We start from the raw sequence: 15,559 nt of genomic DNA, 5'->3' as shown, positions 1-15,559 counted from the left end.
GGGCTAACTACCTGACTGTAGCCCTTAATGAACCTCCTGTAGAAATTTGCAAAGCCGAGGAACTGTTGCAGCTTCCTACGGCTTGTTGGTTGGGGCCAATCTCTCACCGCCGCAACCTTGGCTGGATCAGGGGCGACGGAGTTGGAGGAGATGATAAACCCCAGGAAGGACAAAGAAGTGCGGTGGAACTCGCACTTCTCGCCCTTCACAAACAGCCGGTTCGCCAACAACTGCTGCAGGACATGACATACATGCTGGACATGAGTCTCAGGGTCCGCAGAAAAGGTGAGTATGTCGTCCAGATATACGAAGACGAATCGGTGCAGGAAGTCCCGCAAGACGTCATTAACCAAAGCTTGGAACATCGCGGGGGCGTTAGTGAGGCCGAACGGCATGACCAGGTACTCAAAATGACCTAATGGGGTGTTAAATGCCGTCTTCCACTCGTCTCCCTTCCGGACCCGAACCAGGTGATACGCATTCCTAAGATCCAACTTTGTAAAGATTTTGGCTCCATGCAGGGGGGTGAACACGGAATCTAACAAGGGCAACGGGTATCAATTGCGAACCGTAATCTCATTCAGCCTCCTGTAATCAATGCATGGACGGAGTCCGCCATCTTTCTTGCCCACAAAAAAGAAACCTGCACCCATCGGGGAGGTGGAATTCCGGATCAGCCCAGCAGCTAATGAGTCCCGGATGTAGGTCTCCATTGATTCGCGCTCAGGTCGTGAGAGGTTGTACAGCCTGCTGGACGGGAACTCCACGCCTGGAATCAAATCAATGGCACAATCGTACGGACGGTGCGGGGGAAGGGTGAGTGCCAGATCCTTGCTGAAGATGTCAGCAAGATCGTGGTACTCAACCGGCACTGCCGTCAGATTGGGAGGGACTTTGACCTCCTCTTGAGCCTGGTTCTGCTGGAGGTTTCTTCCTGTTAAAAGGGAGTTTTTCCTTCCCACTGTTGCCAAGTGCTTGCTCATAGGGGGTCGTTTTGACCGTTGGGGTTTTTCATAATTATTGTATGGCCTTGCCTTACAATATGGAGCGCCTTGGGGCAACTGTTTGTTGTGATTTGGTGCTATATAAGAAAAAAGTTGATTGATTGATTAAACCGGGAGGAACCGAGGAACCTAAACACATCCGATGGCAGGTTTCGCTCCACTGAACCACCACCCCAGACGGCCAATCAATCCGGGGATTGTGTTTTAACATCCACAGGAAGCCCAAAATCACTCGGGAGGTAGAAGGAGTCACAAAAAACTCGATCTCCTCCCGATGATTTCCAGACACCACCAGAGTTACAGGTTGTGTCTTGTGCGTGATTAAAGGGAGAAGGGTGCCATCTAGTGCCTGAACCTGCAATGGCAAAGGGAGCGCCACCAGAGGGAGCCCTACCTCCCTAGCCCATCTGCTGTCTAGCAGATTCCATTCTGACCCCGTGTCCACCAGTGCTGGGGCTTGAAGGGTTAAATCCCCGCTCAGGATTGTAACTGGGAGTCGTGTGGAAATATGTGTGTGTCCCACGTGAATGTCTTGGCCCACCCTAAGCCCAGTTTCTAGGGGCGGGCGTTGGTGTTTAAACCGCTTGGGGCAGTCTCTCTGCTGGTGCTCACTCGAGCCGCAGACAAAGCACTCCCCGCGGGCCAGCCTCCTCTGTCTGTTAAATGTGGCCCTGCTCGTGTCCATAGCTTTGTCAGCAGGGGGAGCTGTTGCCACACGGAGCGCTGAGGCTGTGGAGCGTGGGGAGGGTGGAACCTTTTCGGACCCGGAAGGGAGAGGGACGGCGCGTACCCGGCCACGTCCTTCGTCTCGCTCCCGACGGCGTTCCGCCAACCGATTGTCTAACCGTATAACGAGATCAATAAGCCCATCTAAATCCCACGGTTCTTCCTTCGCTACCAGGTGCTCCTTCAGGATCGAGGACAGTCCGTTTATGAAGGCGGCGCGGAGCGCAACGTTATTCCAGCCGGACCTCGCAGCCGCGATGCGGAAGTCGACTGCATATTCGGCTGCGCTCCGGTGCCCCTGTCTCATTGACAGCAGCACTGTTGAAGCAGTCTCTCCTCTGTTAGGGTGATCAAAAACTGTTCTGAACTCCCTCACAAACCCAGTATAAGTGGTAAGGAGCCGTGACTTTTGCTCCCAAAGCGCCGTAGCCCAAGCGCGTGCTTCACCACGAAGCAAGTTAATTACATACGCCACCTTACTGGCGTCAGACGTGTACATTACGGGTCGTTGTGCAAAGACGAGCGAACGCTGCATAAGGAAGTCCGCGCACGTCTCCACACAACCTCCGTACGGCTCTGGTGGACTTATGTATGCTTCAGGGGATGGTGGGGAGGGGTCGTTGAACGACCAGTGGAACGTCTTTATTCTGCACTGGGTCGGCAGGAGGAGGAGCTGCAGCAGCGCCCTGAGCGGGCGCTTCCACCTGTGCGGTGAGAGCCTCCATCCTGCGATTAAGGATGACGTTTTGCTCGGTCATCAGATCTAACTGAGCGGTAAAGGCGGTGAGGATTTGCTGCAACTCACCAATCACGCCTCCTGCAGACGCCTGTGCACCCTGCTCTTCCATTGGCTGTTCAACAGATGGGTGACGCCCCTCGGGATCCATGACATTGGCCAAGATATCCTGTCGGGAGAGTGTAGTGACACGGACCCACAACAGGGGGCGTAAATGAACGGACAATGAAAGAGTCGAATATGAACACTTTACTGTTGTGAATGAGCACAACCACAATACAGAGGAATACAGAATTTTGCAAACAGTCAATCCACAAAGGTGACGTGTGGGCAGGCTCGAGGATAGAAGACGTCTGTCCTGAGAAGAACCGGAACCACACGATTTCCTCCGCCACCGAACCTGGAGAATACTGGAGCCGCCAAGTCCCGAGTCCCCAGGTGGCCACCGTCTCTGAATGTCGGATCTGGTACTGCTGGCGAGGAGCAGAAACAATAAGATGTGGGTGTGTGCACACCCAATAGCAACAGTGGTGGAGAGTCCACCTCCACCTCTCACACACACTCGTGCAGCTCCTGTCTCAAACACTTATCTGGCTGGGGTGTGAAGCGAAGCCGTCGCTGATTACGCCAATCTCCCAGATAAGGCACTCCACAGGAAAACAGCTGTAAAACGAGTTCAGACTAAGACACAGTTAGTTTTAAGGCTGAGAATATTACCTTCACAGGTCGATGATATCTATGCAACGAGGTGGAGATGACGTCCGGTTTTTATGGAGTGGTATGATGAAGTGTAGTTGAGTGACAGCTGTCACCCCCGGCTGTGTCCGTGGCGGCAGCGCCCTCTCGTGCCTGAAGCCCGCACTTCAGGCAGGGCGCCCTCTGGTGGTGGGCCAGCAGTACCTCCTCTTCTGGCGACCTTGTTTTTTTCTGTTTAGGTGTTAATGATGGCTTTCGTTTAGCTTTTCTGTATGTAAATCCCATTTCCTTTAGGCGGTTTCTTACAGTTCGGTCACAGACGTTGACTCCAGTTTCCTCCCATTCGTTCCTCATTTTTTTTGTTGTGCATTTTCAATTTTTGAGACATATTGCTTTAAGTTTTCTGTCTTGACGCTTTGATGTCTTCCTTGGTCTAACAGTATGTTTGCCTTTAACAACCTTCCCATGTTGTTTGTATTTGGTCCAGAGTTTAGACACAGCTGACTGTGAACAACCAACATCTTTTGCAACATTGAGTGATGATTTACCCTCTTTTAAGAGTTTGATAATCCTCTCCTTTGTTTCAATCTCTCATGTTGCAGCCATGATTCATGTCAGTCCACTTGGTGCAACAGCTCTCCTAGGTGTGATCACTCCTTTGTAGATGCAGACTAACGAGCAGATCTGATCTGATGCAGGTGTTAGTTTTGGGGATGAAAATTTACAGGGTGATTCCATAATTTATTCCTCAGAATTGAGTGAGTCCATATTTTTTCCCTCTGCTTGGTCTAAAAAGTATCCATTACTGACTGCCACAATTATTTTTCCTGATTTCTTATAGTGTTTCTTAAAGCCAGAAAGTTGCCATTTGAAATTACTTTAGTTTTGTGTCATGTCTGTGATCTGCTTTTTTTCTACAAAATTAAACAACTGAATGAACATCTTCCGAGGCCGGTGATTCCATAATTATTGCCAGGGGTTGTAGTTTTGTATATGTTGTACACAGTGCTTTTCTTTTTCATTTTACACACACACACACCCAGTTCAGAAGAAGAGAAAATGATTAAGTTGCTCTATAACGCCTCCAACTTAACTGTCTTTTTATATGATTAAACAGATGTTCAGACCTGATAAGTGCGCCTCACACGGGGCACCACAATAACGTAGAAAAAGGTGTGGGAATTAACACTGGTGTTTAACTTTTTCCTCAAATAAAACTTGGGGGCACCACCTATGACTGAATGATTTTTCATGGCAGTGTTATAATATCAATATTTTTAGGATCAGTCAATAGGAAATATTAAATCAGTCTTTTATCTTCCAGTCGGAAGTTCTACAAGTCAAGATCCGAATTACGTCCTAATCAGCAGGGGATTTATTTTGGTGTTTATTAATGTGAGATATTGCTAATGACAGGGAATAGAATTAAATAAAGCCACTCCACTCAGATTCTGGCAAAACCACAGCTTACTTGAGCGCCTTGGGGCAACTGTTTGTTGTGATTTGGCGCTATACAAGAAAAAAGTTGATTGATTGATTGATTGACTTGGCCGAAGTGCACGATGGATCTCTCTGAGGTCAGATGCTGGCAGCCGCCTTCTTCCCCAGTGGATGACCCATCAATCTCAATAGCTCACTTGATGGACCCTGATAGAGGAACTCTGCCGGTCACCACACGACTGGTTTCGCTGGTCATCAGGAGTTGATATTGCAGTCAAAGTTTGTTGATCTTTTGACGGCATTTCGAATCGCTGCGCAGCTCAGGCTGACCCGGCTGTATATATTTATACAGTGAGGAAAATAAGTATTTGAACACCCTATGATGTTGCAAGTTCTCCCACTTAGAAATCATGGAGGGGTCTGAAATTTTCATCTTAGGTGCATGTCCACCGTGAGAGACATAATCTAAAAAAAATCCGTAAATCACAATGTATGATTTTTTACATTATGTTTACATTATTATATTATGGACATTTTTACATTATATTACAGCTGCAAATAAGTATTTGAACCCCTGGGAAAATCAATGTTAATATTTGGTACAGTAGCCTTTGTTTGCAATTACAGAGGTCAAACATTTCCTGTAGTTTTTCACCAGGTTTGCACACACTGCAGCAGGGATTTTGGTCCACTCCTCCATACAGATCTTCTCTAAATCTTTCAGGTTTCAGCTCTCTCCAAAGATTTTCTATTGAGTTCAGGTCTGGAGACTGGCCAGGCCACTCCAGGACCTTGAAATGTTTCATACAGAGCCCCTCCTTAGTTGCCCTGGCTGTGTGTTTGGGGTCATTGTCATGCTGGAAGACCCAGCCATGACCCATCTTCAATGCTTTTACTGAGGGAAGGAGGTTGTTTGCCAGAATCTTGCAATACATGACCCCATCCATTCTCCCTTCAATACGGTGCAGTCATCCTGCCCCCTTTGCAGGAGAGCACCCCCAGAGTATGATGTTTCCATCTCCATGCTTCACAGTTGAGATGGTTTTCTTGGGGTTGTTCTCATCCTCTAAACATGGTAAGTGGAGTTGATTCCAAAAAGCTCTGTTCTGGTCTCATCTGACCACATGACCTTCTCCCATGCCTCCTCTGGATCATCCAGATGGTCACTGGTGAACTTCAAACAGGCCTGGACATGTGCTGGCTTGAGCAGGGGGACCTTGCTGCCCTGCGGGATTTTAAACCATGACAGCATTATGTGTTACTAATGTAATCTTTGTGACTGTGGTCCCAGCTCTCTTCAGGTCATTGACCAGGTCCTCCTGTGTAGTTCTGAGCTTTCTCAGAATCATCCTTACCCCACAAAGTGAGATCTTGCATGTAATCCCAGACCGAGGGAGATTGACAGTCATCTTGTGTTTCTTCCACTTTCTAATAAATAATCATAACAGTTGTTGTCTTCTACCAAGCTGCTTGCCTGTTGTCCTGTAGTCCATCCCAGCCTTGTGCAGGTCTACAGTTTTGTCCCTGGTGTCCTTAGACAGCTCTTTGGTCTTGGCTATGGTGGACAGGTTGGAGTGTGATTGATTGAGTGTGTGAACAGGTGTCTTTTATACAGGTAACAAGTAAAGAGTGCAGAATAAGAGGGCTTCTTAAAGTAAAATTAACAGGTCTGTGTGAGTTTAATAAAAAAAAAGCATTTTTAATTTGAAAAATTGTCAAAGGAAGCAACGTGTGCCAGCACTCGTAAGCTTCACAAAAAGTTGAGGTAAAATAGTAACTTTGGAAGAAAAAAGACATTTCTTGTTGACAGACAAGAAATTAATTAAGGGTCATAAAAGAGACGGCAGAAGGCTATGTGTCTCAAGACACAAGAGAGAAAAGAAGAGCAAACAAAGAGAGGAAGCAAGAGACTCTCTTGCAAGAAGCAAGAGAGCTTACCAGAGACGCTTATCTTTAAAGTGACTTTAACTCCACCCCCAAGAATTATGGGTAGTGTTGTCTTTGGTCAAGTTTCTTTGACTGAGTCACTAATAAATCATTGGATGCCACTCTCAAATTCCTGCTTTTAAACCAACCAGGTCCTGTATTAACAAAATCTTGTAAAATAAGTATCTTTGAAACACCACACTACAACCATAACATGAGAACAAGCAAACATAAACTTTCTACAATCTATGGTCAGTACAAAATCTAAAGGAATAATATAAATTCCATGCGTGGGGTTACATGCTCAAAGGTTTTTATTTTCTTTTCTTTTTCAGCAACAAACAGTAGTACAACTTTTTAAATGCCATTTCAGTTTGGATGACATCAACTTAAGGCATGTGTCCATTCCCAATTTTTCCAAAGGGGGTCACTCTTGTTCCATTTATCTGATAAGTCTGGATCTGTTATTTAATTCTAAAACATGAATTTCATCAATCTGAGGTCAATTTCGACCACAGAAACTGTTTTTTCAAAATGTTTTTTCAATTCCATGGTTAATCCAATAGTAGTCCAATAGAACCAGTATCCAATATAATTTGAGGAATTCACAGTCTGGTGAAGTAGGGACTTGAAGGTTAAAGCAGAGAGCAGAGATAAGGGAGAGTGGAGGAGATGCGACCACCCTCATCGGAGTCCCAAGCTGAATGTTCTGGAATGACTAAGAATGAATGACTCAATTCTCTCCAGTTCCAGTGTGTTTTCAGTGTGCAGATCCCAGTGGCATTGAGTATGGTCTGGGGTAGAGGGTCCTTTGTAAAACTGAAAGATTTTTCCACATATAAAATGTCAGGATTGAATTTGATCAATGAGTCAAACAGACTTTGACTGATAGCTGATCTTTCGGCCCAAAGAGCCAGAGCTACATCAGCAGTGTGTGTGTTCTCCAAATGGAGGCCATCTACCACCAGAGGGCAGTACTCTGTTGCATTAGTGTCCTCTGACAGCTTACAGAGGAAAGTGTCCTTCTCAGCCAACAGTGCCTCTGGAGGCCATGAGGCGTTCTGCGGGTCTACAGTCAACAGGATGTTCGCTGTGACTGTGCTGTGTGGGTTTTTCATATCATTCGGGATCAGAGTCTCAATAGGATAACATTGGGGTTGTTCTGGTTGGGTCACCTCAGGTGGGAGAGGTTGACAGACCTGTGCCCACAGTTTCAACCGTGAAATCGAAGGGTTCAAATTGGTTGAGAAAATCTTTCCTTAAGAGGAATGGGATGGTATCGAGTGCTGATATGTACCCAGGGTGTACCAGCATCATGGGGCCAACTGTAATGTTGACCAGGGCCATTGAGGACAACATTGCGGAGTTGTCCATGTAGGTCTGGATCTCCAGCGAACACGGTGACAGTTTGAGGCTTCTGTTGGCCTGCCATGCCGCTACCTGCAGCTGTTTAGTGTGGCAGACATTAAGGTGACATCGGCGGTGGTATCCAGAAGAGCCTCATGTCTGAGGGAGTTTTTGAGGGACCAGCGTGTGATCTCTTGTCCCTATCAGTGTGGACCACCAAAATGGCACTGGGAGGACCAGACTTGATCTGTTTTAGTTCTTGGTTCTCAGTCACAACATTTGATATCCTGGGACTTGGATCCTGCGACGATGGCAGGTTGTCTAAGTTCCGGTACAGGTCTTCCTCAGATGCCTTGGGCGGAGGTTGTGAAGGCACTGAGTTTGGAGTTGGAGCCACACAGGTTACAAACAGCACATCAGCTTTCTTTTGAGCTTTTTCTTCCTTAAACTCCTGGAGTAGGCCTCTCATGATCTCACGTATTTATTTGTGGAGGCTTAAGTCCACATTCTTACCTGTGTGGTTGGACCGGGCTCTTTCTCTGGAGTCTCAGTTCCAAGTACGTTTAGCGCTGCGCCCAGATGGTCCCTGATGTGGGTATCTTGAACCCCGCCATCCTTGGGATCGGCCACCTGGGTATTTATGTCTGTCATTGGGGTGATCTTCCCAAGTGGTGGGCTTCTCCCACTGTCTGGGTTTGAACTTATTACCCTGATTTTCATCAGGTTCGGGGCCCTTTCTGGTTCCATAGTCATTTTAATTTTGTTGGGCCCACTGCGGTTTTGCTTGGGGTCCACCTCGACCCTTTGGTTGGCCTCTGACAGATGGTTGCATTTGTCGAGAGGAGGTAGTGGTGGAGCCTGTATGGGGTTTAAATGACACCCCCCCCCAGGAGGTGCCTTCAAGCTTGAGGGTAGGCCTTCGTGCTTCAAGGCTGAGAATCATTTTGTCCTCGGGTTTACCCTCTCTTTTACTTTGTTTAGCGAAACCTTTCACAGCAAGGTCACACCGATACTGTATGGTAGCCTCATTGGGATATCCCAGGATTCCCAAATGATGGCTTGTGGTAGGGTGGAGGTTCTCAAGGAACAAAGTTTTAAAGTTAAGGTCTTCTTCCATACCTGGTTCATTTCGCGTGCCGAAGTCGGTACAGAGAAGCCAGTTATAATATTGTTGGGGCAGTTCATGCCTGCTTTGTTTGATGGCCATAGCGACGGCTAGGCCTGTCCGAACTGAATGGTCAGAGTATTCTTTCTCCAATACTAAGCTAAGCTTAACAAAGTCCTGTCACACCGCCGCTGGTTGACGCTCACTGAACCAGCTAACCTCGTGGCTGGAAGGCTTGATGAGGTCGATGTAATGTTCACCAGTAGCATGAGGGAAATCCTTGAGGTAATAGCGTATATCATTTAAGTACGCACATGTGTTGGGAGCCTCCTGGAGTTGGCTTGAAGCGGTTAACGAGGCATGCAATTTTGTCCAGTTCTCTATCATTAAGGAACGTGGCAGGATGCAGATGAGTGGGAACAAGAGATGATGTCTCACGGTACCCTTAATAAGAAGGTTGGGACTCCCGAAAATTTGAGATGGGTTCTGACGAAGGGTCAGGGTGCGACTCTTTATGGTCTGTGGTGGTGAACGTTTGAGTTCTGTTTTCCCACATGACTCTTTGCTCCAGTTCTCCCAGTGGGTGGGAGTGTACTTGGAGTTCATGTTTCAAGGATTGCACTGAGATGCTCATTTTGTTCTTGAGTGTCAGGTAAAAGGTGCAGGTGTCTCTGCACCATACGGTGCTTTAACTTTTCAGACTCCAACATATCCTCATGCTTTCCAGCTTTACTCTGTGTCAGATGCGTCATCTGATTCAGAAGACTGATCTGGGGTAGCCTTCAGGTCTTCTAGGTTTTTTTCAGCAAGGATCAAAGATTGTTGTACTTCTTCTAAATTGCTGTTTCAGGAGTTTATTTTCCTCGCGCAATTCGATGTTTTGTTCTTTTTGCCTCTTTAGAGAAAGAACTGATTGTTCCATGAGTGATTATGCATGCCTGAGCTTCCGGACTGTGGCAATGACTAACTTGCCAAACACTGTAGCTAGGTGTTTCTCTTTTGGAGTTGCTGCCAAAGTCTGACTGATGAGTTCAGACGTTTCAGCAACTACGTCTTCGCGGGTGGCTCGTTGCATGTTGTGCAAGTAGCCAGGAAATATTTTGGCAGTTAGGTCGGATAGTACATCTTCTAAAAGCTCACCTAAGTCACCAAAGCTTTGGCTTTCCAATCTGTAGTAGTACTTGGTTTATCAGCAGTGGGCATGGTCATGTTGGGTTTCTGGAGTGGTTAAGGCAGTGTCCACACCAGAGACAAATCAATAAAGAAACAACAACACAATAATAAAATGAGCTATAAAAAAGTATTTACAGATGAACCAGCCGCAGAAGTGTGAACTGGATTAGTGAGTGAGGTAGGGTTAGCTGCAGGTGAAACCAGAATTCACACAAATGCAAAAGAAATTTTTTTTTTAAAAGGGTGTTATTCCTAGTATTCTCTTAGGTACACGACAAGAAATTTTCTTTGTTTCGTTATTGTGATGTAACACCAATACTGTCTGTTTGTAGAATAGCCAAGGGTTACAATTTAGTAAGGGTCAAACACCTTTACTTTAAAAAGAAATCACTCATTAAAGAAATATTCTTTTAATGCAATAGTGGAAAAATTTGATTAAATGTTTTTTTTATTAATCTTTCTTAAACAGGATTGAAACAATTTATAAAGTTAGCTAGCTAGTTGTGAAAACAAACGAGAGTAAACCAATCAAAATTAAACAATTCAGTGCACTAGAAATAAAAGTCTATACACTTAACTTGATTAGTGATTAATAATAAACAGTAGAATAAAAGAGTAATTGTTCCAATTGGACTTGGAGAGATAGATTGAATTCTTTAAAAGTTATTAAGCAAGTTAAAACTTGATAATAAATGTTTTAATTAATAGTTAATATTTAAGCAGTAGAAAACAGTCAAGAAGCAGACTATTTTAGAAGTCGCAGAAAAATATGATTTGCATGCAGTGCAAGCTAGCTACCAGTAGTTGGCAGGCTATCCGGTTACTGTGGCATGCTACCAGTTTGCTAGCGGAAGCTAGGCTAACTAGTTAGGCGCTTTAGCTGCGGTGGTTAGTGCCTGGATTAATTCGGTTGTCAGATCCTTGGCGGTTAAAAGCTGGTAACGGGCTGTTAGCACGCTATTGCCTCTGGCTTTCCGATAGCTGATTAGCATTTAATGCATGGGTTAAAGTCTGTTAGCACGGCTGTAGAAGCTACCGTTTTTTAGCACTATATTACCATGCTAGCACTATCGAGCACAGCAAGGACAGCTGAAATCAATTGAACAGAATTACACGGAATGATTAACATGCAGGGTTCATGCAGATAATGAGCGTTAAAGGCAGCTTGGTTCACCAAGTCATAATAAAAAGAAAACTTTTCATAATTTTCCACACAGCTTATGATGATGTAAACAGTCATGGGCGCGACTGATTACATCGCGCGTATGATGTAGCACGTCTTGACATCAGTGCGTCAAGCTGCTGATACATCATGACGACAGAGTTCAAAGCAGGGCAGCACCTCCTCTCCAGACTTTCCACTTTAACAACAATAAATTCTTCAAACATGCGGCCCTTCTGAACAACACAGCACATTAAAACACAAGACGGTGGACACGGGGGCCCACCTTTTTTTTCTCTCAAACAAACTTTGATCAAGACGTTCCCTCTGATCAGAAAAATCACTGGCAGTCCTTTTCTGGAATACAGGCTCAGTGTAACATCAGCATCTCTGCTCACACAATTAGTGGCTGAAAAATCAAAGAGCACAATGTGGTAACTGACTACCAAGATTGTGAATGGTCAAGTAGTTAATCTGAACCAAACCCCTTGGAGTCACGAACACAGTAATAACACAATTTGCAATCTCGGAAATTATGCAATATGTATTCTGGTGAACAGTTTAAACCTGGAAACTAATGCAATTTAACTGGCACAGAGGCCTCACATTAAACATGAATTTCTCATGTGTTAAGAACACAGTGCTTTTCTTTTTCTTTATTTTACACACACAGAGAGTTCAGAAGAAGAAAAAAGATTAAGTTGCTCTCTAACGCTTCCAACTTAACTGACTGTGTTTTAATACGATTAAATACAGGTTCAGACCTGATAAGTGCGCCTCACACGGGGCACCAAAATAATGTAGAAAAATGTGTGGGAATTAACACTAGTGGTTCATTTTACCTTGAATAAAATTTTGGGGCACCATGATTTCTAACAATGTTATAATAATATTTTTAGGATCAGTCAATAGGAAATATTAAATCAGTCTTCCAGTCGGAAGTTCTACAGGTCAAAATCCAATACCTCTGTTCAAATATGTAAACCACAGACAACCGCATACGTTTAAAACATTTATTTAACTCAGTCAGGGGTTAAACAAACAGGACATATCGCAGTATTGCAATTTTATGATAATGAAGTTCAATGGACAATTATTATATGATGTTTGTGTAATATGGCTTAGTTCCAGGAATTTAAGAATGAATTACATCCTAACCAGCAGGGGATTTATTTTGGGTTTATTAATGTGAGATATTCTAATGACAGGGAATAGAATTCAATAATAGAATTAGGAGAGTGCTAACTAGAGCACAGTAGGTGCTAATTAGAGCTATTGTTTAGTCACTAGCCTATAGCAGTCAGCCTCTCGGTAGGTGGGGTCTGGTTACGTTAAAAAACTCCAGCTTTTGTTGGCTTCTGGTTTATTCTTCTCTACAAGAGTCAAGACAGAAGTCAGACTACCAAAGCAAGAATTGTAGCTGAGGAAGCTTCTGTGATTTGAAGCGAAACATCCTCATGTCAAGCAACCCAGTCCAGTCGAAGATTCAAGCTTCTCTACTATGAATTCAATAAAGCCACTCCACTCAGATTCTGACAAAACCACAGCTTACTTGGCCGAAGTGCAGGATGGATCTCTGTGAGGTCAGATGCTGGCAGCCACCTTCTTTCCCAGTTAATGACCCGTCTGTCTCAACAGCTCACTTGATGGACCCTGACAGAGGAACTCTGCTGGTCACCGCACAACTGGTTTCGCTGGTCACCAGGAGTCGTTTATGCAGTCAAAGCTTGTTGATCTTTTGATGGCATTTCAAATCACTGCGCAGCTCAGGCTGACCTGGCTGTATATATATATGCAGTGAAGTTGTTGTCTTGGATTGTCAGAATAAAGGTTTGAGTGTCTTTATTCTTTATTCGCCAAAACAAAACTGCGTCTTCCGTTGTCGTCTGGGCAGCCGAGGTAAAACCAAAAACTTGATACAAAATTGGTGACTTTGTAGCAAAAATGTTCACAAGGTAGATTTGGAGTTTAATGAGAAAAAGGGTTTTTAATCATCAAAGGAAGCAATGTGTGCCAGCACTCGTAAGCTTCACAAAAGGTTCAGGTAAAATAGTAACTTTGGAAGAAAAAAGACATTTCTTGTTGCGTGCACAGACAAGAAATTAATTCCACCAACACATGGTTGGAAGAACAAAGGGTCATAAACAAGATGGCAGACGGCTATGTGTCTCAAGACCCAAGAGAGAAAAGAAGAGCAAACGGAGAGGGGATGCAAGAGACTCTCTTGGAAGAAGCAAGAGAGCCAAGAGAGCATCTCCCCAGAGACACTTACCTTTAAAGGGACTTTAACTCCACCCCCAAGAATTCTGGGTAGTGTCGTCTTTGGTCGAGTTTCTTTGACTGAGTCACTAATAAATCATTGGATGCCACTCTCAAATTCCTGCTTAAAACCAACCAGGTCCTGTATTAACAAAATCTTGTAAAATAAGTACCTTTGAAGCAACACACTACAACCATAACATGAGAACAAGTAAACATTTGATCAAACTTTCTACAGTCTATAGTCAGTACAAAATCTAAAGGAATAATATAAATTCCATGCATGGGGTTACATGCTCAAAGGATTTTCTTTTCTTTTTTTCTTTTCAACAGCAAACAGTAGTACAACTTTTAAAATGCAATTTCAGCTTCGATGACACAAACTTAACGCATGTGTCCATTCCCAATTTGTCCAAAAGGGGTCACTTTTGTTCCATGTATCTGATAAGCCTGGATCTGTTATTTAATTCTAAAACATGAATTTCATCAATCTGAAGTCAGTTTTGATCACAGAAACTGTATTGGCATCTCCAGATTGCAAGCAGTTCGTCTATATTATGAACTTAGTGGAATTTTTTTGTTAAGACAGAGTTCTGGGACTTTGGGGAAAAGTTTGTTCATATCATTCCAACTGTAGGGCTTTGTGTTTTCCATGTGGAGGGAGGTTCTTTGGCCATCTGGCTGTAGAGTTGATAACAAGCCAACTTCTCACCAAGAATGCACTTTGAAGGTCATAAGTCCTGATAAAGGTGTCAATTTTAAGACATCTGCCCATCCTATGTTGGGCTCAGAAAAACATATTTTGGCATGTGGACAAGTTCCAGACCTTGGCCATGGTTTGGTTTCTCTTTGAAGAAACTTTTATGGTTTTTGCTTAATGCAAACTCAGGAAGTTGGAGTTGAAAACAGGCTTCTCGCTACGATATTTTGTATTTTTTGTTGTGAGTATATTAAAATATTGCCTAGTTATCGTGCAGTGCTTCATTCCTGAGTGCAGTCATCGCTCACTTGTGTTTACCTCACAGCAGTAGCAGCATCTGTCACCTGATTTGTCACACACTCACTCACTATTTTCTGGTCACTGCCAAGTCACACACACATATCTCCTGCAGAGAAGATGATCTTTTAGTGAGCAGTAAATTACAGATGGCAAAACTAACAAACAGGCGGAATAAATGGGAAATTCTGTAAACTCCCATCCAGCTGGTTTCAGACTCAGCACAGCAAAAGCACACACACACATACATGCAAAAACACACGCTAAGTGTGCTGCTCTGTAGTGTGAGCCGCTCGCTATGGCAGCATTTCCCGTGTCCTTTTATCTGAGTACACCAGCAGCAAAACAACCAGCGGCCATGCAGTTGGTGGGGTTTAAAAACATATTTACCTGGTAACAGCGAACAGAGACGTCACCATTTCAATTTAGGATTGTGGGGAGTGTAGTTCTTTCACTGGCATTGTGAATAAAAATAAGGTCAATGTCATACAGACTTGTGGCTTCTACGGGGCACATTAATGAGTCTATTTTGGATGGATACAACTTTTAACCCCAAATCCCTATGGAGAATACGAATGGGATTTTTACTTTTGGAACTGCACTGTTGACCCCATGGTGGCATGGACAGTCAGAGTGGTGAGTTAGGAAATTGAGTCTTAAATAGCCCACCTAATTTGCAGGAAGTGTTTAGGTAGATTATATGAGTGGAGTGAGGCATGACAAGTGAATGTAGAACAAGACACCTTGAACTGTCTGCCAGAACTAGGTGACAGGTTCAATCCCCATTTAAACAAATCCTTTACAAAAGTACACAGTGTGGTAGTGTATGGTAAATATCTCTGGAGCAGGCAGGAACTGAGAGACTGTGCAAGAAGGAGACTAGTGAGATCTTGCAGGAGGTATCACAACAAAAGCTTGGGGGGTCTTAATTATTCTCACTTTATTATGTCTTACACATGTCTCAAGGTGAATATAACCTGCCGATGTG

At 44.2% G+C, this 15,559-nt stretch overlaps 1 protein-coding gene across 1 annotated transcript in view; it reads left to right on the top strand.

The window, feature by feature from the left end:
- The window catches only part of ajm1 (apical junction component 1 homolog), a 71,025-nt gene that overhangs the window by 39,487 nt on the left and 15,979 nt on the right, over nt 1-15,559 (top strand).

Source organism: Thalassophryne amazonica, chromosome 17 (assembly GCF_902500255.1).
Source record: "Thalassophryne amazonica chromosome 17, fThaAma1.1, whole genome shotgun sequence".
Lineage (NCBI taxonomy): Eukaryota > Metazoa > Chordata > Actinopteri > Batrachoidiformes > Batrachoididae > Thalassophryne > Thalassophryne amazonica.
Note: the sequence above shows the minus strand (reverse complement) of the source record. Positions and strands in the feature narration are given on the sequence as shown.